The sequence below is a fragment of the Silurus meridionalis genome, chromosome 7, assembly GCF_014805685.1.
Source record: "Silurus meridionalis isolate SWU-2019-XX chromosome 7, ASM1480568v1, whole genome shotgun sequence".
NCBI classification, from domain to species: domain Eukaryota; kingdom Metazoa; phylum Chordata; class Actinopteri; order Siluriformes; family Siluridae; genus Silurus; species Silurus meridionalis.
This window is the reverse complement of record NC_060890.1, coordinates 26,895,846-26,921,831: the sequence shown is the minus strand read 5'-3', so window position 1 is coordinate 26,921,831 and position 25,986 is coordinate 26,895,846. Positions and strand designations below refer to the sequence as shown.

General features: G+C 42.5%; 1 long non-coding RNA gene across 1 annotated transcript; it reads right to left on the bottom strand.

Moving 5' to 3' along the window:
* Positions 1-4,327: 4,327 nt before the first annotated feature.
* Positions 4,328-16,875, bottom strand: LOC124388528. Its single transcript, XR_006926434.1, has 3 exons — positions 16,825-16,875; positions 10,223-10,326; positions 4,328-5,671 (listed from the first exon to the last, which is right to left on the bottom strand). It is a non-coding gene; the product is annotated as an uncharacterized LOC124388528 (long non-coding RNA).
* Between the last annotated feature and the right edge of the window lie 9,111 nt (positions 16,876-25,986).

Sequence of the window (25,986 nt, the reverse complement as noted above, 5' to 3'; positions counted from 1 at the left end):
TAGGTTCCACACAATCGGGGCCTGGTGATTTATTTGTGTCCAGCAATCTGAGTGCTTAAATATCCGAGTTCTTGATTTGTTTAAATCTAAACTCCTACTTTTTTGAACGACTTTCTGCTTAAAAAAAATCAGGACATAATATTTTGTGATTCAAATAGAAAGCTGGAGGCAAAAAAAAAATGCTTATTAAAACAATTGAGCATTTGCTCTTTTTCTGAGATACTAGAGGCGTCCATATTTATACATGCTAGAAGCTAGAAGTGTTTTTACTGCCTGTTAACAGCTTTATATTCTGCCAAAATTGTTTTGGATTATTTGAATTAGCAGTATTTGTAGTAAAATAATCAGCCTTAGCTTTTCTGATAGCATTTATTATTTACCATCACAAAAATATTTCCAGGCAGACTCAACATCAGGGATAAGAAAAATCCTAACCCAATCATAATGTGCTAAATCAAAAAGAAAACCTTGCTCATTAAAATTACGCAAACATCATCTCGTGATAATACGTAGCTTATGCTTAAGTAATTTGGTATCTCTGACTGTGGCAATGACGCAGTGGTCACTAACATCATTAGCAAATACAGAGGCTAAAGAGAACTTATGGGAAACATTACTAAAAATTAGATCAATTAATGTGGACTTATTGTGACCCTTTATGTTAGGTCTAGTAGGTGTCTCTACTAATTGAAAGAGGTTCAAGGTGTCACAGATTGATGCTGACTGCAGCCAGTTCACATTAAAATCACCCAGAAGAACAAGCTCCTTGTAATTCAAGGAAGTCACCGTATGCATCAGAGAGGAAATTGCATCATTACTAGCTGATGGAGGGCTGTAGCATCCAACTACAGTAAGATGTAAGGTCTTAGAGACAATAAGGTTTAAAGCTAATAATTAATATTTTTTAACTACTGACTCAGAAAGTGAGTGTGAAAGAACAGTGTGACCTCGGAACTATCCTTAACCTAAACTGCTAAACCCCCCCCCTCGATACCTATGGCGATACCTATGGCTTTATCTGAGACTGGTTTATTTAACCATGTTTCAGATATTACTAAAACATGATGTGAAGAGGAGACTCAGTCATACCTGTAGCTGAGATTCCTCTCCCATGAAGACTGGTGTAGGAGGGCCACCAGGTCTGTGAATTCCTGGAAACAGCGCAACGGGGGGAACATGCATAAAGGCACAGCGTCGGGTTGTGCCATGGCATCCTGGAGGATATAGGGAAAACTACAAGGGACACTGCGAAGCCTCTAAAGTTGCGAACAGGTCTACTTGGGCTTTGCCAAATTTCTCACAAGTCTGCTCCACCACCTGAGGGTGGAGGGGCCACTCCCCGGGCTTGGACCCCTGTCTCGATAGGGTGTCTGCTGCTTTGTGCAAACGACCTGGGACATAAGGTTTGCTCTGAGGGAGAGGAGCTTTCCCTGGACCCACTGGGGTATCTGGCGCACCAGCCTGTACAGGAGGCATGAGTGCAGACCCCCCTGGTGGTTGATATATGAGACCACCGAGGTGTTTTCTGAGCGGATTAACACATGATGACCTCTAAGGTCTGGTGCCACCCCCACTCGTGACTGCTCTCCATCCAGTGAGGGATGCATCTGTCTTTAGCACTGTGGGACGACTGGAAACTCCCAACATGGGGCCTTGGAGATGGAACCCTGGATCTCCCCATGCATCTGAGGCATGTAGGCATCACCATGTAACCTTCATTGTGAGGAAGGGATTGCCCTTTTAAGAGAACCTCTGGGCCCTGAGGCACCACTGAAGGGGTCTTATGTACAGGAGGACAAGTTGAATGACATTGAACGCTGCTGCCATTAGCCCAAGCAGTCTCTGGAACTGCCTGACAGTGAGTGACCGCACTTCTCTGACCTTCCCGACTGATCTACCATGACAAACCAGTCCTTGGATCTTATCTGAGACACGACCTGCTTGAGGGTCAGCATCTTGAACCCTAGCCTCATCAAAGAGCGGTTCAGCTGACGTAGATCTAGGATAGTACGCAACCCACCGTGCTTTTTGAGAACTATGAATACTGGCTGTAGAACCCGTGTAAAACTCTGTCTGACATAGGGACCACCTCGATGGCCTCCTTCCTCAGGAGAGTGTCCACTTCTCGTTCCAGGACCAGAGCCTGCTCGCTTCTTACCAAAATGGAAGAGAGCACGTTGAACCAGGGCAGGCGAGACCTGAACTGAATCACATAGCCTCCCTTTGCACAGTACCAACTGGAACACATCTGGCAAAGCCATCCAGACTGCCAGGTTCTTCCTTAAGTGTATCAGTCTCTCAAGACTGACATTCGGTGTGTCTAGAGCTGAAGTAGTGCCCAGACATGGCTCTAGAGACGAGACATACTGGTCCACAATGACACTGGGCAGAACCCAAGGAGGGAGCTCGCTGGAGCTGGCCATGCCCTGAAACAAAGTTTGTGGCAAGGTTAAAAAACCAGGTCCCTGAAGGGACCAGAGGGAAACAAACACAGAAAGAAGTGGTGCTACATGCCCTCCGGTCATCCCTCCACAGGTTGGCTCAGGACCTTTGGGCGAAGCCCTCTTTCTGGAGATGACAGTCCTCAGATCTGTCACCTCACGGGGCTTTGACCCAGGGCGCCGATTTTCTCTTTGAATCCTAGAACATGTCGATTACTGAATCACCGATGTCGTTGAACCAGCCCGAAGGATTATTAAGGTATTATATTATATTAAGGTATTTTGGACAGGGTTAGCCACAGATGTCGGTCATAGTAAAAATAATAATATTAATAATAATAATAATAATTATTATTATTATTATAATTGTTGCATTTATATAGCGCCTTTGCCATGTTCAAGGACACTTTACAAGGTACAGTATTTCAAGACAGATGAAATATAGTGGAATCATAGGGCGGTTATAGACCAGCCAATGTCCTCAACGGTCTCTTTTGTGGCCCGTAGGGAAACTGGCCGCGCAAAGGGTCTTCCATATCCAGCTCCCGCAGCAGGACGGCTTAGTATGCCTGTAGCACCAACATGGTGTGCAGACATCCAGTGGCCTGACCTGCTGAGGCATAAGCCTTACCCACCAGCGCCGAGGTAGTACGCAGGGGCATAGACACCCGGGAAGAGATAGCGAGCCAGCGTCACTTCTACCCAAGGCATGACACAATAGCAGTGATCCCTAAGCCCAAAACTGATATGATAAGCCCCAGTGACAGCTCTGTGGATGGAGTGATATGCATCTTTTATCATGGAGTAGCAGTGGTCCAAAATTTTTTTGTCTCTGTCTGCTGATAGAATTAAAAATGTTCCTGTGCGAGGTTTGCTTTGTTAAAGTCCCTGAGAATGGAGCCAACTGTCCGAATAGTCAAAAACCGGTAAAAGATTGTGTGGTGTGTTCTGCTGAATGTTCAGCAGTTCATTCCTGGGAAAAGTGACTGTACATTAAAGACAAAAGTCAGGACAAACTAACAAGTTAGTTTAGTTTCAACTTAAACTCATCCCCAGCAAAACAGAACTGCTGGTTATCCCAGGCGATTCATCTCCAGTTCAAGATCTCTGAATAACTCTTGACTCATGACTCTCTGCTCTCCCCTTTAGCCACTGCTCATAACCTTGGGGTAACCATGGACAATGAACTGTCCTTCTTCCCACATGTCGCTAATGTGGCTCGTCCCTGTCGATTTCTTCTTTACAACATCCGAAGGATTTGACCATTTCTGTCCACACAGGCTGCCCAGGTGCTTGTTCAGTCTCTTGTGATTTCGAGACTGGACTACTGCAGCTCTCTGCTGGCAGGTCTTCCCCTGAACGCTAATGTCCACTGCAAATGATCCAAAATGCAGCTGCACGACTTGTGTTCAATCTGCCCAAGTTCTCCCACACCACCCCACTGCTGCTCCTTTCACTGGCTTCCAGTAGCTGCACGTTATCTGTGTTAAAAACAAGGCCAAAAATGGACCAGCGCCATCTTACCTCAGAGACCTCATCACATCTCGCACTGCACTACGCTGTCTGAAATCCTCCAGCACTACTTCAAGGTTTTTTTCTGTTCTGGCACCGAGGTGGTGTAATAAACTTTCCCTAGATGTCCGTACAGCGGAGTCCCTGTCTATCTTCAAGTGACGATTGAAGACCTCTTCCTGAAACACTTAAATTAGCACTTTACAAGTTTGCTCTGTAGAATTTAAGAGTTATATTAAGTTTTTAATCCTGCGTACCAGTGTAGATTTATTTATTGCTAGAGACTCAAAGCACTTTTGTAGTTCCCTGGTGGTCTAGTGGTTAGGAAGCAGTGCTTTCAACGATCTGCTGTGGTGACCCCTAACGGGAGAAGCCGAAAGCACTTTTGTACATTGCTCTGGATAAGGGCGTCTGCTAAATGCTGTAAATGTACTGTAATTGTAACAAAAATAGTAAAGCAACTGGAAAACTCCACACTGAGGAAGCCATCTGTGGTGCCATCTCGGGAGAAGATGGAAATTAATTACGTGAAATTGTCACGATTTTCTCCATTAAAGAGAAATTCTTGAAGCTGCACATCGAACGGCAAAGAATCTGTAGTGTTTGAGTTAGCAATAGCAGGAAGTGGGAGCGATTTCACGCATGGGCAAAACATTGCACTTCAAATCTTATTTGCGGTACAGAGTAAGTAGCCACAGATACACTGCGCTAACTCTATTCCTTTTTATACCAAAGGGATTGTTACGTATGATTTCAAGTTCAATAATAACTAATAAAATGTGCTCAAAGTGCGAAGTGGAGACTTAACAAACTTGTGGTCGGCCACTTAATACGCTCCTGAGGGAACTTAGTTTGTTACTATGTTCTGCACATAAAAATGATTACATTAGGTATGTGTGCACTGAACCGAAAGCCCTGTACTGAAAAAGTTTGGTACAAATACATATACTGTTACACCCCTATTTACTACACTACTGTAGATTAGAACGTAATACTGTCTGGTAGGAAATACTTTCTTGCCAGTCATTATTAGGATCATTCTGTCATCATTACCAAATTCTTTAACTGAAGAATTTTAATTGGCCTCCACAATGCATTCAGACAGAAATATTAGTATTTAAAAATATTCTACTAGTTTTATTTTACTCTAAACTACTCAGTCCAATGCACTGAGAAATAAACAGATATGGAACTGAATGTAAATACATCACTTAATTCACTGTTTAATCTTGAAGCACTTTAAAAGAGGATTAATGTCAATGAGAACACTAAAGACACCTATCATTTCTTTTTGAACACAATTCTCCATTAAAAAATGACCAAGCAGGTAATTTGTTGTTCCTTACCATTATAGCAGACAAAAGGAAGCAGTTTAGAACATGGAGAATCATTCCAACCCCATGGTGCTATTGCACCACAAGATTCTACTCCATTCCAGTTGTCAGGATTTGGGGCAAACCACATATAAAAGCTTCCAAGTGGTTGATTTCCCATTGACCAGTGCCAGCTGTTGACATCATTTGAAAGCCCAATCCAAGCACTAGAATTAAAAATTTTACTCTGAGTGACATATTGGACTCGAACCATGTTTTTGGCGTCTTCTATGGTGGCCAGGTCAGTGTGTGTAGTTCGGCAGTAGGTCTGAGCATCACTCCATCTTTTTCCCTGGTGGATCAGATAATACTTACGAGGGATAGAGAGGGTGAAGGAAATGAATCCTGTGGAGGAGAGTTGAAAGTGTTTATGTGCTGAATGGTTGCTTATTTCCCACCATCTAGATTTCATTAATCATATTAAAGACACCAAATACTGAGTGTGAAGGCTGAAAAAAGCTTTTTCCCAGAAATACACTATATGAAAAAAAATTTACTGGGACTGAGAAATTTTCCCTTCACTTGGACTTGAAGACCCAAATCTGTTTTAGCATGTCAATACCCCTGTGCACAAAACCAGCTCCATGAAGATCATCTCAAGGTTATGAATGTAACCATAGTTCCCAGAGGGAATGAGACGCTGCGTCAACAACACTTTGGGAATGCTTACGTGTTGTTTACGCTCTCAATCACGTGTGTAATTAGTATGATGGAAAAGCGGGCCATCACTATTAGGGTGACGTCATGACCAGTAAGCTATCAAAGCACAAGGGAAGGAAGCGCTGCCGGGATGCAGACAGTGTGGCTTGGAGACACAATGTCTCATTCCCTTTGGAAACTATGGTTACATTCGTAACCTGGACACATTCCACTTCAGGAACTCAACAACGCTTTGGGAACGAGTGTCCAATAAAGCCAGCGTGACCAATCCCTGCCTACTGTAGAAAAGCACAGCTAGGTTGAAGGACAGAGGGGCCACTAGTGGTACTGATATCATTGCTGTAAAACATGACAAAGCCTGCAGCATTGCAGATGTCTTGAAGAAAGAAACTGGACCAGTCTCCAGAAAAAACTGGTCTTGACTCTGAGGAACCTCAAAGGCAACTCAGTCAATGGTTTAAAAGGAGGTTTAGAGAGGGCCTCCAAGACAACGGCCAAATCCCACGCAGGCACTCCGAACAGATCGAACTGGAGGCCTCAGCCTCTGGATACAGCGAAAGTAATGTGTCAACAGAGTCTATACCCAGCAAATGCCCAGTGAGGGGAGCATGACAGGCTGCAATGTCAGACACATAAATGTTCAGGGCAGAAAAAGACAACCCTTTGGCGAACCGTTCTTGGAGGAATTACAGCACTGGGCCGACCAGGCAGTTAACTGGATTTAAGTGGGTCCGTTCGCATCATGCCACAAACAGGCATACGACCTCCTCGTGAAGGGAGCTTTGGATTGGAGAATGGTCTCTACCACCTTGGTGGAGAGACCAGAAGCTAGGAGCTGTGCCCCCCCACAGGGGCCAGAGCCACTGTCTCCTTAGCTCTGATCAGGGGGTGAACTATTTTGCCCCCTGCTTGAGAGAAAAGATCTCTCCTAAGAGGAATCTCAGGTGGTGTTCAAGAAGGGCTACCAGGTCTGCAAACCATGGCCTGCCTGATACACCAGGAAGAGATGAACTCCATCCAGGTGAACTCTCTCCAGAACTCCCGGGAGCAGCGTGACAGGGAAAAAGACATACAGGTGTGGCCTCGTCCAGCCCTAGAGGGGCTGGGTGAGTAAGAAAGAACCATGGAGGACAGTGCGACGTCTCTTGAGTTGAATTCACACAGGATCCGTAAACCATAGTCTGCCAACGAGGTGCCACAAAGAGGAGATGGACTCCTTCCTGGCGAACTCTCTCTATAACTCCCGGGAGCAGTGCAATAGGGGGGAAGGCATACAGACGTAGCCTCAGCCACGTCTGCACCATGGGGTCCAGCCCCATTGGGGCTGGGTGAGAGAGAGAGAACCACAGGGGACAGTGCAAAGTCTCCTGAGTCCAAAACAGATCGACCTGGGCTCTGTAGAATTTCTGCCATATCTGCTCCACCACCTCGGGGTGAAGCCTCCTTTCCCTGTGCCTTGCCCCTTGCCTCGAAAGGGTGTCTGCTCTCCAATAGGTGGCCCGGGATATAAACTGCTCTCAACAAGAGGAGTTTTTCCTGGGACCACAAGAGGAACTGCCACGCCAGCCTGTACAGGGGGCAAGATCGGAGACCCCTCCAGGTGGTTGATGTATGAGACCACCAATGTGTTGTCCGGTATGGATTAGCATGTGGCAATCTCTCAGGTCTTGGAGAAAGTGCTTTAGAGCCAAAAACCCAGCCATCACCTCCTAGCAGTTTATGTGCCATGAAAGATTTAGCTCGTTCCACCAACCTTGGGTGAAGTGGCAACTCATGACTGCTCCCCACCCCGTTAGGGATGCGTCCTCATCCTAGGGCCTTGAAACAGGAACGTAGGTTCCTTTTATATATCTACGGCTCTAAGGGCTCGCTGCGAGACCTTGATAATATGGAGTGGATTGCCCTTTCGGGAGAACCCTCTGAGCCACCACTGGAGGGGTATCATATGGAGGAGGCCAAGTGGGACCATGTTGGACGCTGCCGCCATAAGACCCAGCAGCCTCTGGAACTGCTTCACAGCGAGTGACTGGCCCTCTCTTACTCTCCTGACTGCTGCAAGGATAAGTTTGATCCTGGCGGGAGACAGTTATGCCTGCAACACAGTCGAGTCCCACACTACGCCCATGTTCTCTGTACTGGAGAAGGCACACTCTTCCTTGCGTTTAGTTTTAACTCCAGTTTCTCAATGCCGGACTGCCTAAAGCTCTGATTGAGCTAATATCAAACAGTCTTCGATATAGTTTAAAATGCGGATGCCCTGCAGCTGTAGCGTGGCTAGAGCTGCATTCATACACTTTGTAAAGGTGCGGGGTGAGATTGCTAGGTTGAACGGGAGGACCCGATATTGGTAAGCTTCGCCCCTGAAAGCAAACCTCAGGAACCTCCTGTGAGCAGAAAGGATTGCTATGTGGAAATAGGCGTCCCTTAGATCTAACCAGTCCTTGGACTTGATTTGAGACACGACCTCCTTAAGGGTGAGCATCCTGAACCTGAGCCTTGCGAATGAGTGGTTCAAGGAGTGCAGATCTAGGATTAGCCACAATCTGCCATCTTTCGGAACAACAAAGTACTAGCTGTAAAAGCCTGACTCTCTGACTAAGGGAGCGTAGGGTGCGCACCTCCTGTTCGAGGCTTCTTGGGTCCCACCAGGGTGGGACACATTTCGTTGAAATGGGGAAGAGAGGACTCAAATCAAGTAGCCCTCTCTATTGTGTGCAGGACCCACCAAGATATGTCTGGCAGGCCTTCCCAAGCTGCCAGGAAATCTCTTAGGGGAACCAGCCTCGAGAGTAGCTGGAGCAATGCCCTGCAGGTATTGAAGCCTCCTGAGAGGCGGTGGGTCTCCTCTATTCACAGCGATCTCTCGGGTGGAGATGGAAATAGACACCAGCTGGAGGGAGACTGTGCTCTGAAAGCTAACAGCCTGGCCTCCTGGTGGTGGTGAGGAGGTACGGACACTGTGTAATAAGGTGTACACCGCCCTCCCCGACATAAAGCGCTCTGATTGTCAATGCCGCTGCACCACTGCCTGTGTGTTCGAGGAGAGGACCACCCTCAGGTCGGCCGGCACCTTCGATCTGGGCTTAGAATGCTCGGTTTTTGGGCTTTGCGATGCCCGACCCGCCGAGCAGCCCCATTAGAGCAGCAAAGAAGGTACTGCTCGAACGCCGCCCACTGCTTTGTCGACTCCTGAAACCTGTCGATGACCGCTCAAACCACATCGCTGAACAGGCCAGAAGTAGCTATGGGGGCATTTAGCAGAAAAGCCCAGTCCCAGTCAGGAATCTCCAAATGCCTTATTGTGGCTACTAAAGCTGACAGAATGAACAACGGCCTTAGTAGCTTTTAGGGGTTAGGTCGGCTGTGCTACAGCCCCAGAGCTGAAACCCTTGTCCGATTCTCACAGCAGGTTGGCCTGGTATGCCTGCCATACATTTATCGTGTGGAGGAAACCCTTGGCCTGACCTACCGCGTAAGCCTTGCCTACTAACACCGAAATGGATTTCAACGGTTTAGTAGGCAATACCGGGCCTAAAGCGATGCAACACCTGGGGAGAGATAGCCGGCTAGGGTCTCTTAAACCCTGAGCACGACCTACTGTCCCACTCTGCCTCAGCACGAGCGGGACCTAAGCCACGACGAGAGCACTCTCCTTGAGCGGAGTGCGCAAATAGCTATATGGCTACACCACGAACAATAGTCTCTCTTGAGTGCCGACTGAGCATACTCCACTCCTAAACAAACAACACATAATTCATGTGATAAAACAGGGGCAAGGAGTGACACACATGCAAAATACTTGCTTTGCTTGAGCCATTGCTTGCACAGATTCACACAACAAAAGTGCTTACCTGAACAAACAGAAGCTAGGTCGCTTCATTGCTCACGCATTTTGTAGTTTCCTGGTTCGCGATGTCACCCGCCAATGACATCATGACTTGCCGTTGGCCAGATTTAACACGTGATTTAGAGCGTGGGCAACGTGAGGCGTTCCAAAAGCGATGTGATGCAGCTTGAGTTCCCGAAGAGGAACTCCCAGCACAGCTCTGCTATACTCTCAGCTGCTTTGATTTAGCCATTCGATTGAGCTTTTACACCATCATTATGTTTACACTACCACTAACATAAATATACTTCTTAGACAAAAATGTATTTTCCTGCAGGCATCGTGTTCATCACCATAAAACCATCCTCCACACTTAAACACTTATCAGACACACTGATTTCCTTCCTTACCTGTAAACAAGAAAAGGATAAAGAGATGCTCTTTCATCACTGAAGTGTCACTGAAGAGCTCTTTGATGAACGCCCCTCAGAGATCCGAATCGGAACACGTTCCACTGTTACCACATGTAACAAATCACAAATAGTTTTTTTCATTGAAGCAACATTTTCGAATAACTGAGAACACATTATGAAACTGTTTAACAACTCATCCATAAGATTATAGTTATACACAATGTTCGAAAAGGAGCGGGATAAAGCAAAAGCTTATTATTGCTTCCACTAATATACAATTTTATAACATTCCAGTATATCTTTTAATATATTACATCTATTTTTTTTTATATTCCTTACAAGATAACAAATCCAGAATAAATTAAACAACCCTATATTCACCCATCCAAATACAATCAACATTATAACCCCCGTTCACAATCACCTCTACACATCTATTGTATATTTCTTAATGTTTTATATTTTACAAAATCAATAACTGTACAGGCATCCATGCTTAGCAGGGTAGACAAGCATATAGTGGCAGATTCTGACACCTATATTACTAATAATTCTAATAGCTCTCTTTTGTAATATTGATTGTAAATTGGTTTCATAGGCATTTTCACAAATTTCCGCACAATAACTTAAGTACGGTTATATAAATGTATTATTTAAAATATGGATTGATTTTTTGTTAAAAATATCTCTTACTTTATTCAGTATTGCTATAGTATTTGCTTTAACATACTTTATTTGCATTTTTAGCATATAATCTAAAATTACACTTTAATTGCAATTTATTTCCATATACTCTTTCTATACTTACATTATCAGTTTTCAATTCTACCTGAATATTTGTTTTATTTTTTCCAAATGACATAATCTTTGTTTTGTTTGTATTTAATGAGTTTATTTACATCCAAATCACCTCCAAGTGGTAAATTATGCAGTAAATTATTCCTGGAACAGAAAATATTTGTGACATCAGCAAATAAAACACATTTTAGTATATCTAATACTCTGCACATGTCATTGATATAGACCATAAACAGTTTTGGACCTAAAACCAATACTTGTGGTACACCACAATTTATGTTCCTGCATGTAGATTTATATTCACCAATTTCTACAAACTGTTGCCTGTTTTTTTAGATAACTACTCACCTAGTGTTCATATTAACTTCTAGGAATTTCAAGGTATTTGAACAAAAGTTATTATTTAAGATATTTGATGTAACTCACTACTATGTTTATAGTACCATTTGGTACAGCTGGTAGAGCTGAGGTAAAGCGGGTCTTCAGCTTTAAGTCCTTGGAAATTCACATCTCTGAGGATCTGTCCTGGCACCAGAATTCAGCTCTTATTATACCTTTATTTAACCAGGAGGTCCCATTGAGATTCAGAATCTCTTTTACAAGAGAGACCTGGCCAAGGTAGCAGCCAAATCACAACAAATGCATACATAACAAACACCAAAGTACATTTTCACAATAAAAGAAATACAAAATATTAAAAATAAAAATATAAAACACAATGAGACTCTTAAGAAAAACAAGAACATGTCTCCATCACAACACTCTTTATAGTAGTTTTAAATTCATTTAAGGACATAAGGGTTTCTAACTTTAGCTCTTTTTGTAGATTATTCCACCCCCAAGGTGCTAAATAAGAAAAGGCAGTTTTTCCCAATTCGGTTGTAACTCGTGGCACATTAAAAAGCAACCACTTTGAGGAGCGTAGCTGATAGGTACCAGAGCAAACAGAGAGGAGGTTACAGAGGTACACTGGAAATTTGCCAAGTATAGCTTTATAAATAAAGATATACCAGTGCTGTTGTCTACGAATTTTAAGTGATGTCCAATCAACTAAATCATAAAGAATGCAGTGATGGGTAAGGGACTTTGTATTTGTTATGAATCGTAGTGATGCATGGTAAACTGAATCTACATGACGCAGGATGGAAAATGCAGCATGCATGTACAATATATCTCCATAATCAATTACAGGCAGAAAAGTAGCTTCCACAAGTTTCTTCCTAGCACTAAAAGTAAAGCAAGATTTGTTTCTGTAATAGAAGCCGAGCTTGACTTTAAGTTTCTTAACTAAAGCAGTAATATGTTCATTGAAGGAAAGCTTATCATCTATCCATATCCTCAAGTACTTGTATGAAGACACTCTTTCAATTGATTTCCCATCTAATGACAAAATGCCACAATTGTCGAGTAGCTGTGCTCGAGCTTTTGAGAAGACCATAAACTTTGTTTTCTGTGTATTTAAAACCAATTTTAGACTCAATAATGTGTATTGCAATGCCTGAAATGCAGTCTGAAGTTCCTGCACTGCTACTGAAATGGTGGAAGCCTGGGTGTAAACCACTGTATCATCAGCATATAAATGTAATTTGGCTTGAACATCTCTATCCAAATCATTTATAAAATTGAAAACAGAATGGGTCCTAAGATTGATCCTTGAGGGACACCTTTAGTTATCTCAAGAAAATCAGATTTATAACCCTCAGCATAAACACATTGAATACGATCTACCAAATAATTCTGGAACCATGCAACAGCCTTCTCACTTAAACCAATTGAACATAGTTTGGTCAATAACAATCCATGATCAACCGAATCAAATGCCTTAGAAAGATCAACAAATAATGCAGCAGAAAGTTGCTTCTTATCTAAGGCCCCAATAATATCATTTGTCACTAATGTAGCAGCAGTGATAGTGCTATGGCCACTTCTGAACCCTGACTGAAAATTATTTAAAATATTTTTGTCAGTCAAATACTGTTTTAACTGTACATTCACAAATGATTCCAAGATCTTTGACAAAACAGAAAGTTTTGATATTGGACGGTAATTATTCAATTCTGATGGGTCTCCACCTTTATGTAAAGGGAGAACATAGGCTGCCTTCCAACTTTTAGGAATGGAATTATAAAGAAGACTCAAATTAAAAATATGCGCTATGGGCTCAGCAATAATATCAGCTGCCACTTTTAACAGAAAGGGATCCAGATTATCTGTACCTGCTGATGTTTTGTGATCAATGTCTTTGAGGGCTTTATGAACTTCTGAAACTGAAATCGGTTTAAAATTAAACAATTCGATTTACATTTTCAGATGCTGACATGGCTGGACATGGGACAGATTTATTTACGGTTTGATTAAATATGAATCCAGCCTGAATAAAGTGTTTATTAAACTGATTGACTATGACTGCTTTATCTTTTATTTCATCTGAACCAATAAGAATCTGATCTGGGAGGTTTGAGGTCACACGTGCACCCGACAAAGATTTAATTGATTTCCAAAACTTTAAAGGATTGTTTAAGTTTTCTGTGGTTGACTTAAAAAAAAAACTCAGATTTGGACTTTCTAATCATCAAAGTACACTTGTTTCTTACAGTTCTAAATGCAGTCCAATCAGCAAAAGAGTCGGAAAATCTGGCTTGTGCCCACATTTTATTTCTCAAACAGATTAGCTCTGATAGGCTGTCTGAAAACCAATGATTGTCCTTACCACTGATCCTAAACTTTTTGATTGGTACATATTTATTTACAATGGAAATAAAATTTGAATGAAAAAAATCCCATGCCATTTCAGCATCCGAAAACAAAGACACCCTTCTGAGTTCACTATGATACAGATCATGCAGAAAAGCTTGTTGTTCAAAACTTTTGAAATGTCTTTTTAGGATCATGTGTGGTTTTACCTTAGGGATTTTTGTATTTCTTACACAAGCGACTGCACAATGGTCACTGACGTCATTACAAAATACGGCAGTTGAGGTATATTTATGAACTGAGTTTGTTACGATTAGATCTAGGAGAGTAGATTTTATTTCTGCTTTGGGATTTATTCTTGTCAGTTCATTAATAAGTTGCACTAAATTTAAGTCATTACATAAGTCTTTAAAACAATCAGAGTTCCCAGACAGCCAGTCCCAATTCATATCACCCATAAGAATAAATTCAGAGTCATTAATTTTATGTAATATTTCGGATATAGATTGGAAAGCATCCTTTGAAGCAGATGGAGGTCTATAGCACCCAACTACTGTAATATCAGCGTCTTTTGAAATATTCACTTTCACTGTCAGAATTTCAAACTGTTTAGCTTTAGTTAGTGACAGGGTTAACGAGCTTAAAACTTGGATTTCACATATGGCAACCCCACCTCCTTTGCCAACCCGATCAGTTCTATAAACTTTAAAACCTTCAATAGAAATAAATTCATCAGATACAGATTTTTTAAGCCAGGTTTCAGAGATAATAATGATATCAGCATTGGTTGTATTAGCCCAGATCCTAATCTTATCCATTTTAGGGACTAGGCTTCTAACGTTTAAATGTATAAACCCAAGGCCATGTCTGCTTTTGAAATCTGAAGGAGTGGCTAAGGATTGCAAAGTGTTAAGAAGACCAAGAACAGGACCAGGATTGGGCTGAACATTGCCAGATAACATCAATAAAAGCATAATCAAACAACGTAGTTTTTGTTTAGCTGGGTAATATTTATCATTACCACTGTCCTCTATGAACTGAGAAAAAGAGTAATCTGAGACAGTAAAATGATCATTTAACAACAATAAGTTCTGGAGATACAGGGTGTTATTAATTTGTGAACAATTTTTTTGGTTACACAGGTTGATTTTCTGGCGGTATATCTCATAATAACTTACAGTAAATTAACTGTATCAGTATACTACTCATTTTGGGCATATTAAATTCATCTAGTATAGGGCTGGACTGTAAAAGTATGAAGAGTATAAACAAATGCATGATGTCAAGTTACCAGGTTTAGTTGAAGACAGCCTTAACAGGGGTGAACAGTAGCTTGGAGTCAAAAAGTCAGGGCTATAGGATGGAGGCTAGCAGGGAAGCTTCCAGGTGATAGCTCGCAAGCAAGGCTAATAGTAGCAGGCTAGGAGTAGGGTTATCAGCAACAAAGCTAGCAGCAGGGCATCCAGGTGGTGGCTAGGTAGTGGGGCTAAACAGCAGAGCATCCAAGTAGTGGCTAGCAAGTGGGGCCAGTAACAAGGCATCCGGAAGGTGGCTAGCAAGTGGAGCTAGTAGCAGAATCCTGGTGGTAGCTAGCAAGGGCAGCTAGCAGCAAGGCATCCAGGTAGTAGCTCCAGCAACAGGCTAACAACATAACATCCAGGTGATGGCTAGCAGACAAATCCACCAGCAGCAGGCTATGAAGCAAGGCTACCAACAGCAGGCTAGCAGCAGAGCTACCAGTAGCAGGGTAGCAGCAGGGCATCCAAGAAGCGGCTAGCATGCAAGCAGGACTACTGACAGCAAGCTAGCAGCAGTAATTCCAGCAGCAAGCTAGCAATAGATCATGCAGGTGGTAACTAGCTGCAGGGCTAGTTGCAGCAGGCTGCTAGCAGGGCATCCAGGTGGTGGCTAGCAAACAGGGCTACCAGGTGGTCAATGTCCAGGTTTTAAGTTCAAAATTCAGCCTTATCCGCTATTAAAATAATACCAGTATGGAAGAGAATGTCCTGTTTCTCAGGAGTATACTCATTTGAGTTTAAAAGACATAAAAAAAGACATAAAACATCACAAAAAAAAAAAAAAAAAAACTAAAAAACTAAAATCTTGAGATCTCAAACACTGAGGTCAACACATAGGTGTGGCTCAGCTGCCATCTCTGTTTAGGAAGGCACACCAACGCCTGTACTTAAGAAAACTCATCTGTCACCAGGGATTCTAACAAATTTTTACCGCTGCATCATCGAGAGCATCCTGACCAACTCCATCACTGATTGGTACGGATGCTCCACTGTGTGTGAACGTAAACCCCTGCAAATGCTGATCAAAATCGCCCAACGCATCACTGGCATCCATCTACCTACCACTGAGCACCTTCACCACAGCAGATGTCTGTGTAGAGCTCACAACATCATCAAGGACTCTTCACTCTTTACTATATATATATATATATATATATATATATATATATATATATATATATAAAGTGGACTTGTTTATTCAGCTTGCACATTTTATTAAATGCTATTGCCTTACAACCTTCTCCTTGTACCTTTACAACAGTGTTCACACGTCTCTTTACTGCTACAGCCTTTATATTTATTCACTGTACATATGAATAAACAAATATTAAATATATATATATATATATTACATGCTATACATCCACTTACATGCACAATTGCTACTTTTTGCACTTCTGGTTGATGCTAAACTGCATTTCGTTTCTGTGTACCTGCACTATGCAATGAAAAAGTTTAATCTATCTATCTATCTATCTATCTATCTATCTATCTATCTATCTATCTATCTATCTATCTATCTATCTATCTATCTATCTATCTATCTATCATAACTACAGAGTAATTTCTGATTACAGCAACATTTATTTCCAGGAGCTAAGCTTTACTGTCTTCATGGAGAACTATTATATAATATACTATGATCTAATATACTGTATATTTAAATACAGCAGTGTCTCCAATGTAAACATCTCTATGAGATATTAATGGACTTGTATTTGCAGAGTTACATAGGAGTTATTAAACAGATTTATAGTGTTAATAATAAACTACCACTATAAAATAGTGAAATAGAAAATTAGGAGATACCTTAAACTGAGAGCGAGGGAGCGATCATTTGCTGGTTGTCTTGGTGTTTTAGTGTCTTCTGTGTGTTGGCGATTTCTTCTTTTATCAGATGGCTAATGTTGTCTTTGGCCTTTTCTACTTTGATTTCTCAGAAAACTACTTTCCCTATTCAAAGCTGAAGGAAATTATTACAATTCACATTCAGGGCAGTCTGTGACATTTCATTCTGTGTAATATAAATTACAATCTGAGGTAAATTTTTCTTAAAGGTAAATTATAGTGTGATGAAACATTCAGTCCATGGTAAAAGGCCAAATGTGTTGGGACACTTGACCCATGTGTGTTTTTTCCCCAAACTGTTGGATGGAGGCACACAATTGTATCAGAGGTCTTTGAATGCTGCATAAAATTTTGGCTACACTTTAACTAGTAGACCCAAACCTGTTCCAGCATGTCAATGCTCCTCCTCCTAATCTTCATTTCACTATGATGATCCCTGATTGTTTTGTTAATGTACAGAACACAATGTGAGGTTTATTCATTATTTATGATGAAGACGAAATTATTATTACGATAAAACACATAGCTAATGTTTCATATTTAATTCTTTTTTTAATATAGTGCTATTTCACAATGCACATTGACTCATTGCAGATTTATACAGATAAAGATTTTAGATGGTGGTATAAAACAATGTGTACATTTATTGCCTGTTCTGTATAATTGTTTATCCCTGATGAGAGAGTCAGTGTACACTGGGGTGAGCGAAAAACCTCCTGAGATGGTATAAGGAAAAACCCTTGAGAGCAACCAGACGCAAAGGGGAACCTCATTCTCATCTGGGGGGCACAGAATGTCCATTTATTACAGATTAGTTGTTGAGGTGTCTAGTAATAGGTGTGTAAGTGCAGAATGAAGACTCCAAGGTACATGTCAGTGAAGTAGTAATGAGGAAAAAATTGATTATACAGTAAAACCCTATTGTACGAGCAACTAATAGTACGAGCAAACGGAGATACAAGTGACCTTGCTCGCAAAATTTTAACCTATTTCACGAGCAAATTTCGAAGGCACGAGCAAACCCATGCTGCCGGAGGGAAGCAACAGTCGCTTAGTTGATGACGTATCACTCGCCCGCTCTTGTTGGTCAGTGCAGCAAAAACTTAACTTTTTTTTTGTGTTTAATTTTTTTTTACTAGAAATCTTGAAAAATGTCTCCCAAGAAAATCAGTGATGGTGCTGTGAAAACAAAAGTAAGTAGAATTACCATTGAAACCAAGAAGGTGATGAGCATGGTGCACGTTTTACACACGCAATCAACCACTACCACATGGGTAAGTGTTAAATTATGTTTACATTACGGTAATTTTTTGGTGTATTTGTTTTTTAAAATAGGCTACAAATACTTTTTAAGTGCAGAAATAAGTGATCGAATGAGGTTTCGGAACGGATTAAATCACTTTTACATTCATTCTTATGGGGAAAATTCGAACATACAAGCAATTTTCAAGAACGAATTATGTTCGTCCAACGGGGTTTTACTGTATTAGAATAAGGGAGGATGAGACACACCTTGTCCTTCACTGCAATGATATTCACGTTAACCTTAACGCTTGTGTGAATTTGTTTTTTGTCCACACACACACACCCACTTAATTTAACATTCAAAAAAAAGATTTCATGTTAATAAAATTAGGTATATATCACCTGTCAGACAGTAGAAAGGCTTTAGGCATGAGCACAGAGCAACAACTGCTTAAAATAAAACCCAACACGTACTTTTCTGGTGGAAGGGGAAATATTTAATTCTCTAATAAAACACTCCATGTTCTCTCTGTATACATCTGGGAGCTGAGGAGAGCATTTGCTGAAGCTTCCTTTGTAGTGTTTTTCATTTTATAATGCACCAAATGTTTATAAATGGTAAAAGGTCTAGACTGCAGACAGGTCAGTTCAGCACCCAAACTCTTCTACTATGAAGTTATCGTATTGTAAAAGATGCTGTTAGCATGTGTTATCCAAATATGCATGGCCTTCCCTGAAAAATACATTTTCTGGATGTTTCTCTAAAACCTGTATATAGTGTTCAGCATTTTCTGGAGCCTTTTCAAATGTACAAGCTGCACATTACACAGGCACTAAGGCACCACCATACCATCAGAGAAGCGGCTTTTTAAACTGAGCGGTAAAAAAAAGCCAGGTGGTCCCTCTCCTTTTTAATCCGGAGGACGTGGTGTCCATGTTTTCCAAAAAGAAATTAACATTTCAATTAGTCTGACCACAGAACAGTTTTCTAATTTGCTTTAGTATATTTGAATCAGTATATTAAATGAGCTTTGACCCTCAGAGGTGGTGTTTCTGGATCATGTTCACGCATGACTTCTTGTTCGCATGATAGAGATTTAACCTACAACTGTTGAGCACATCTTAAACTGTGTTCAATTCCTGTGACAATTCCTGAGGTGTTGATGAGCCCATGCAAGGATTCTTGATTACAGAATCATGACTGTTTTAAATGCAGTGCTGCCTGAGTGCCCAAAGATCACAAACATCCAATATTAATTTTCACCTTTGTCCCTTGTGCACTGAGATTTCTCTGGATGATATTATGTTCTCTAACTGATAAGATATTTAACTGGTTTTCTATTTGATGTTAAGGAACATTATTCGGAATCATTATCCTTCCACAGTTTGTATGCAAACTTTTTTTCACAGATTCTCACATCTTTACATTTGAGAGACTCTGCCTCTCCAAAATACACTCTCTATGCCCAATCATATTACTGACCTGCTATAAATAACCTCATTAGTTGCTAAATGTTTTTCCACTGGTTTAATAATACAGACATGTTGCAGCCATTAAATTAAATATTGCATTATTTTTTCCTTAAATTGTACATTTCTTCAGTTGGGATTGATATAGTTTCTATGTACTTTTGTTAACAAATGTGAATAAACATTGTAACGTATTTCTACCCTTTTTTTATTTTTTGCTCCTTCTTGGACCTTTTGCAAATAACAAACTCTACTACAAAGATAAACTCTACTGCAGCTAGGGTATGTCCCTGAATTTGGGCCCAGACATGCTCCTGTGGTACACATTTAGAATTGAGTTTCCCACACAGATGATCCCGGTTTAAACCCCAGTTGCAAAACATTTGAATGTTAATTATTAAATTATTATTAACTAATGCAATGAACTAAAATATTAAACTGTACATGAAGTTTAGACAAAGCGAACCTTATGCTTATTCCTAGTTTTTTCCGAAGAGCTTATTTAAATTAATTTGATTTCACATCCTTTAACAGATAGCTTATGCAGGTCACATGTCCTTATTTTGCCTATATTTAAATATATCTCAAATCAGAAGGAAATGTTTTGTCTATGTTCAGGGTGATGTAGTGGCTCTCACTGGCCCACTATCAGATCGCACACAAGACCAAAGATGGCATTACTTGCTGAATAATGTCATGTTTATTTGCAGTGCTCAAAAGGTGGAGTGAAAAAATATATATGCCCTAAATATCTGTGTAATTCATGTACCCCTGCATCATGTAAGGCGTGTAAAAGTGGCAGTTTGTTCAGCGCTTCCGCTAAATGAAGTAAAATTTTTAAGGAATGAAATAGCAAGCATTAAAGTATTTTCCTTACACGAGGTGGTGGCTGATCCTCTGGAAAACACTCCTGATTTAGCTGTTCAGTATCCCTCTCAACTTTCTGGCTGTGTATTAACACCTTCCCAGCAAAAGAAGTTGGGTGGCATTATAGATTTGTCTGGAAATCGTATGTGTCAGAAGAAACCAGTTGTGGATAAAGTCCCTCGTCCTGTTCATACTGTGCCACCTGAAAGTGACCAGAGTCTGAATGTTGAGTCCAATGTCTAGTGGTTACTGGTGTTACCAGGAGGCCATCTATAAAATCGGGTTGGACCCATCCTGATTCTGAGTTTGCCCTGTCCCGTTCTAAATATATATATATACACACACACACAGTGGGTACGGAAAGTATTCAGACCCCCTTAAATTTTTCACTCTTTGTTATATATTGCAGCTATTTGCTAAAATCATTTAAGTTCATTGTTCTTCCTTATTAATGTACACATAGCACCCCATATTGACAGAAAAACACAGAATTGCTGACATTGTTGCAGATTTATTAAAAAAGAAAAACTGAAATATCACATGTATTTAGACCCTTTGCTCAGTATTTAGTAGAAGCACCCTTTTGATCTATTACAGCCATGAGTCTTTTTGGGAAAGATGCAACAAGTTTTTCACACCTGGATTTGTGGATCCGCTGCCATTCCTTCTTGCAGTTCCCTTCCAGTTCGGTCAGGTAGGATGGTAAACGTTGGTGGACAGCCATTCACAGTCCCGGTGTTGTTGTGAAGCCACTCCTTTGTTATTTTGGCTGTGTGCTTAGGGTCATTGTCTTGTTGGAAGGTAAACCTTCAGCCAAGTCTGAGGTCCAGAGCACTCTGGAGAAGGTTTTCGTCCAGGTTATACCTGTGCTTGGCCGCATTCATCTTTTCCTCAATTGCAACCAGTCATCCTGTTCCTGCAGGTGAAAAACACCCCCACGCTTCATTGTTGGGACTGTATTGGACAGGTGATGAGCAGTGCCTGGTTTTCTCCACACATACCGCTTAGAATTAAGTCCACAAAGTTCTATCTTGGTCTCATCAGAAAAGAGAATCCTATTTCTCACCATCTTGGAGTCCTTCAGGTGTTTTTTAGCAAACTCCATGTCGGCTTTCATGTGTCTTGCACTGAGGAGAGGCTTCCATCAGGCCATAAAGCCCCGACTGGTGGAGGGCTGTAGTGATGGTTAACTTTGTACAACTTTCTCCCATCTCCTGAATGCATCTCTGGAGCTCAGCCACAGTGATCTTTGGATTCTTCTTTACCTCTCTCACCAAGGCTCTTCTCCCCGATAGCTCGGTTTGGCCAGACAGCCAGCTCTAGGAAGGGTTCTGGTCATCCCAAACATCTTCCATTTAAGAATTATGGAGGCCACTGTGCTCTTAGGGAATTTTTTTTGTAACCTTAGCCAGATCTGTGCTTTGCCACAATGCTGTCTCTGAGCTCTTCAGGCAGTTCCTTTGACCTAATGATTCTTCTTTGCTCTGACATGCCTTGTGATCTGTAAAGTCTTATATAGACAGCTGTGTGGTTTTCCTAATCAAGTCTAATCAGTATAATCAAACACAGCTGGACTCAAATGAAGGTGTAGAACCATCTCAAGGATGATCAGAAGACATGGATAGCACCTGAGTTAAATATATGAGTGTCACAGCAGGTCTGAATACTTAGGACCATGTGATATTTCAGTTTTTCTTTTTTAATAAATCTGCAAAAATATCAACTATTCTGTGTTTTTCTGTCAATATGGGGTGCTATGTGTACATTAATGAGGAAAATAAATTAACTTTAAATTATTTTAGCAAATGGCTGCAATATAACAAAGAGTGAAAATGTAAGGGTGTCTGAATACTCCAGTGTTCTGTACTGTTGAAAGATTTATGATCAAACTCTTGATGTCACCCAAATGAGGATGGGTTTCCCTTTTGAGTCTGGTTCCTCTCAAGGTTTCTTCCTCATAACATCTAAGGAAGTTTTTTCTTGCCACAGTCGCCACGGCTTGCTCATCAGGGATAAATGCACACCATTCACCATCACTGTTGATTTCTGTAAAGCTGCTTTTAGACAATGTCTGTTGTTAAAAGTGCTATAGAAATAAACTTGACTTGACTTGACTTGAATTGACTTTGACAAACCGTATATAGTAGGATGCAAGCCCCACACACTGACAGACTTCTTGAACACTTGTGGGCTGTGGCCATTCCTAAATTTTCCATATTTTTTTGTGGTCGGTGGCTATACGCTGCTCTGAGACGATGTGGCCCAGGTAGACCACCTGGCGCAGCCTTTCAAACACCTGCGCCAGGTGCTGGGGCATTTAAAAACACGATCCCCTAAGCGCTGGAATGTTGCCGGGGCATTGCAAAGGCCAAAAGACATGACATTCCACTCAAACAGCCCCTTCCTGCTGCAGAACGCAGCTGCCTGTCTTGCCTTTGGGGCTAACTCTACTTGCCAGTACCCGAGGCAAGGTATAATATGCTAAACCACTTTGCTGTGGAGAGTGTGTCTAGTGTGTCTTGGATCCTTGGTAAATGACCTGAATTGTTTGGCCTCTGTCTACAGTGCGCAGGACCCATTGGGACACGTCCAGCAACACTTACCAGGCTGCTAGATAGTCTCTTAAGCGTATCAGTCTATCAAAACTGACCTCTGGTATGCCTAGAGCTGGGGCTACACCCTGGTTCAGCTCTAGGAGCCTGCAAGTTCTCAAAGTGTGCTACAATTCTGGACAGAAACAAGGAGTGTGCTCGCTGGAGCTGGCTTGGAGCGTAGCCTTACCCACCAGTACTGACGTGCTACACAGGACCTGCGTGGCAATGTCAGGGTCTTAAGGGACTATGCCACTCCAGGAGACAGATAGCTAGCAGCATCTGCCCCACCCCAAGCCATTAGCCCATTAGGTCCTTCTTCCAGCCCTGTGAATTTGGAGTACAACACCACCTTGGGGCTAAGAGGAGGGCTGAATACAGCTTAGCCCAGGACCTGGACACCACAGTGAAGCAGGCTACAGAAAGCGTTTGTTGAGCTTGCTGGACAAAAGCGCTCTCTGCTCATTGGCCGGCCAAGACAGGTCTAGCTTGGTTAAGGCTTGAGGCACAACCTCCATAAGCTCCTCAAGCTGACTTGCAAACCGAATTGAATGCTCTTGTCACATGGAGAAGAAACTGCAGACAGGCGTGCTTCCCAGAATGTGAACGGGATCTGGACATGGCAGGTGAGGCAGACGAAAGGGACAAGCACATCTCGAAACCCTCTGCAAGGTCCATTTATGAGCCCCAGAAACTAGCATGCCTCTGAGCATGCCCACTGTGAGCTGGGTGTTCGCATATACATGCAAGCACAATGTGTGGAGAATGTGCACAGAATGTGCCCCTCGGGAACCGACCTAACGTGCTTCGCTCCAAAGCAAGCCACACACAGGCTGTGTGTATTGCCCCTAGATATTCCGGAGTAAAAACAGAAGCTTTGAGGATGGATTTGGACTGTAGTTAATGTCAACAGTCTGCAAACTGACTCACGACTACAGTTTGCTTTTGATTACCATCACTGTACCCAGCAACATCGTATATCTGTATTAAATGGACATTCGGTGCAACCCAGATGAGGATAGGTTTCCTCTTGAGTCTGTTTTCTCTTTAAGATTTCTTCCTTATGCCATTTCGGGGAGTTTTTCCTTCACCACAGTTGCCACCGGCTTGCTCATTAAGGACAAACGTACACTTATAAATAACATGAATTTTTTATTACCACACTATCTGTGTAAATCTGCTTTGAGACAATGTTCATTGTTAAAAGTGCAATACAAATAACTGTTTGCAACCATGCTATTAGAAGAAATACAAGTAATATTTTAACTAGACTGCAGAGCCAGTTGTATAAAAATTCTTATCCGGGCGGGTCTACCACACGCCTCCGGCCCGCCAACATAAACCCCTCCGGACTACTCCTGCCCGGGTGGCCTCTTTCTCACCGAAGCCTATGGAAATTGCACATCAGCACCTGTCTCCAACAGAAAAGGAACAGGGGCTTTGTCTCTATTGTGGCGAGGCCAGGCACATGGCTGCTTCATGTCCAGAAAAAAGGGTGGGCTCGTCAATGAGCGAGGGGGCCATGGCAAGCCGCACCCTACCAGTTACTTCCAAGCCCTTAGTCAGGATCCGCATCTGTTCCGGTACTCAGGACTTTTCGCTGGCAGCATTTGTGGACTTCTAGGGCGGACACTGAATTCATGGATCTAGACCTTGCCTGTCAGCTGAACCTGGAGACGGAGCCATTACCGAAGACTCTCCAGGTCCAGGCCCTAGATGGGCACCCCCTAGACAGGGCCACTCACCAAACTAAGCCTCTAAGCCTAATCCTTCTTCCTTGGATTTGTCCTTTCAGCCGGTACCCACCCACCCAACCCACCACCCATAAGCAACTTCAAAGGTTCTTTGTTAATTTTTATGTTAATAAAATGTTAATCGAGCCAGCGTCAGGAACAGGCTGAGGGCACGCGCACACCGCGCTCCCTTACCTAGTATCCTGTTAGCCAACGTCCAGTCACTGGAGAACAAGCTCGACGACCTCAGGGCAAGGGTCAAGTTCCAGAGAGACATTCGGGACTGCAACCTTCTCTGCTTCACTGAGACATGGCTGAACCCAGCGGTACCGGACCACGCCATCCAGCCGGCCGAGTTCTTCTCGGTTTACCGCATGGACAGAACACTGGAGTCGGGGAAGTCAAGAGGAGGTGGAGTGTGTCTGATGGTGAACAAACACTGGTGCGACAGCGCGAGCATTGTTCCTCTTTCACGCTCCTGCACACCAAACCTGGAACTACTGACCATCAAATGTCGGCCCTTCTATCTACCTCGGGAATTCAGCTCGGTCATAGTCAGTGCCGTTTATATTCCACCTCAAGCGGACACGGACACTGCAGTATGGGACTTACATGAGTCATTAACGCAACAACAAACACAGCATCGGGACGCTGCGCTCATTGTGGTCGGAGATTTCAACAGTGCCAACCTCAAGCGCGCACTCCTGAACTTTTATCAGCACATCACCTGCCCCACCAGGGGCGAAAGAACACTGGACCACTGCTACACAACATTTAAGAACAGCTACAAGGCACAATCACGTCCACCGTTTGGGAAATCGGACCATGCTGCCATCTTCCTCATGCCTGTTTACAAACAAAGGCTGAAACAGGAAGCTCGGTTCAGAGGGAGGTCGCGCTGGACTGACCAATCGGTGGCCGCTCTGCAGGGCGCTTTGGATGGCGCAGACTGGGACATGTTTGGCGCAGCTCTGATGGCGTCAACATGTTTACGGAAGCGGTTGTGGGATTCATCGGGAAACTAACGGATGATACGGTGCAAAAAACCACTATCAGAACGTTTCCCAACCAGAAGCCGTGGGTGGATAAAACCATCCGCGATGCTCTGAGATCCCGCTCCGCTGCCTACAACACGGGGCTCGACACCGGGGACATGGATGAATACAAGGCTGCGTCTTACAGTGTTCGCAGAGCGGTGAAGGATGCAAAACGGTGCT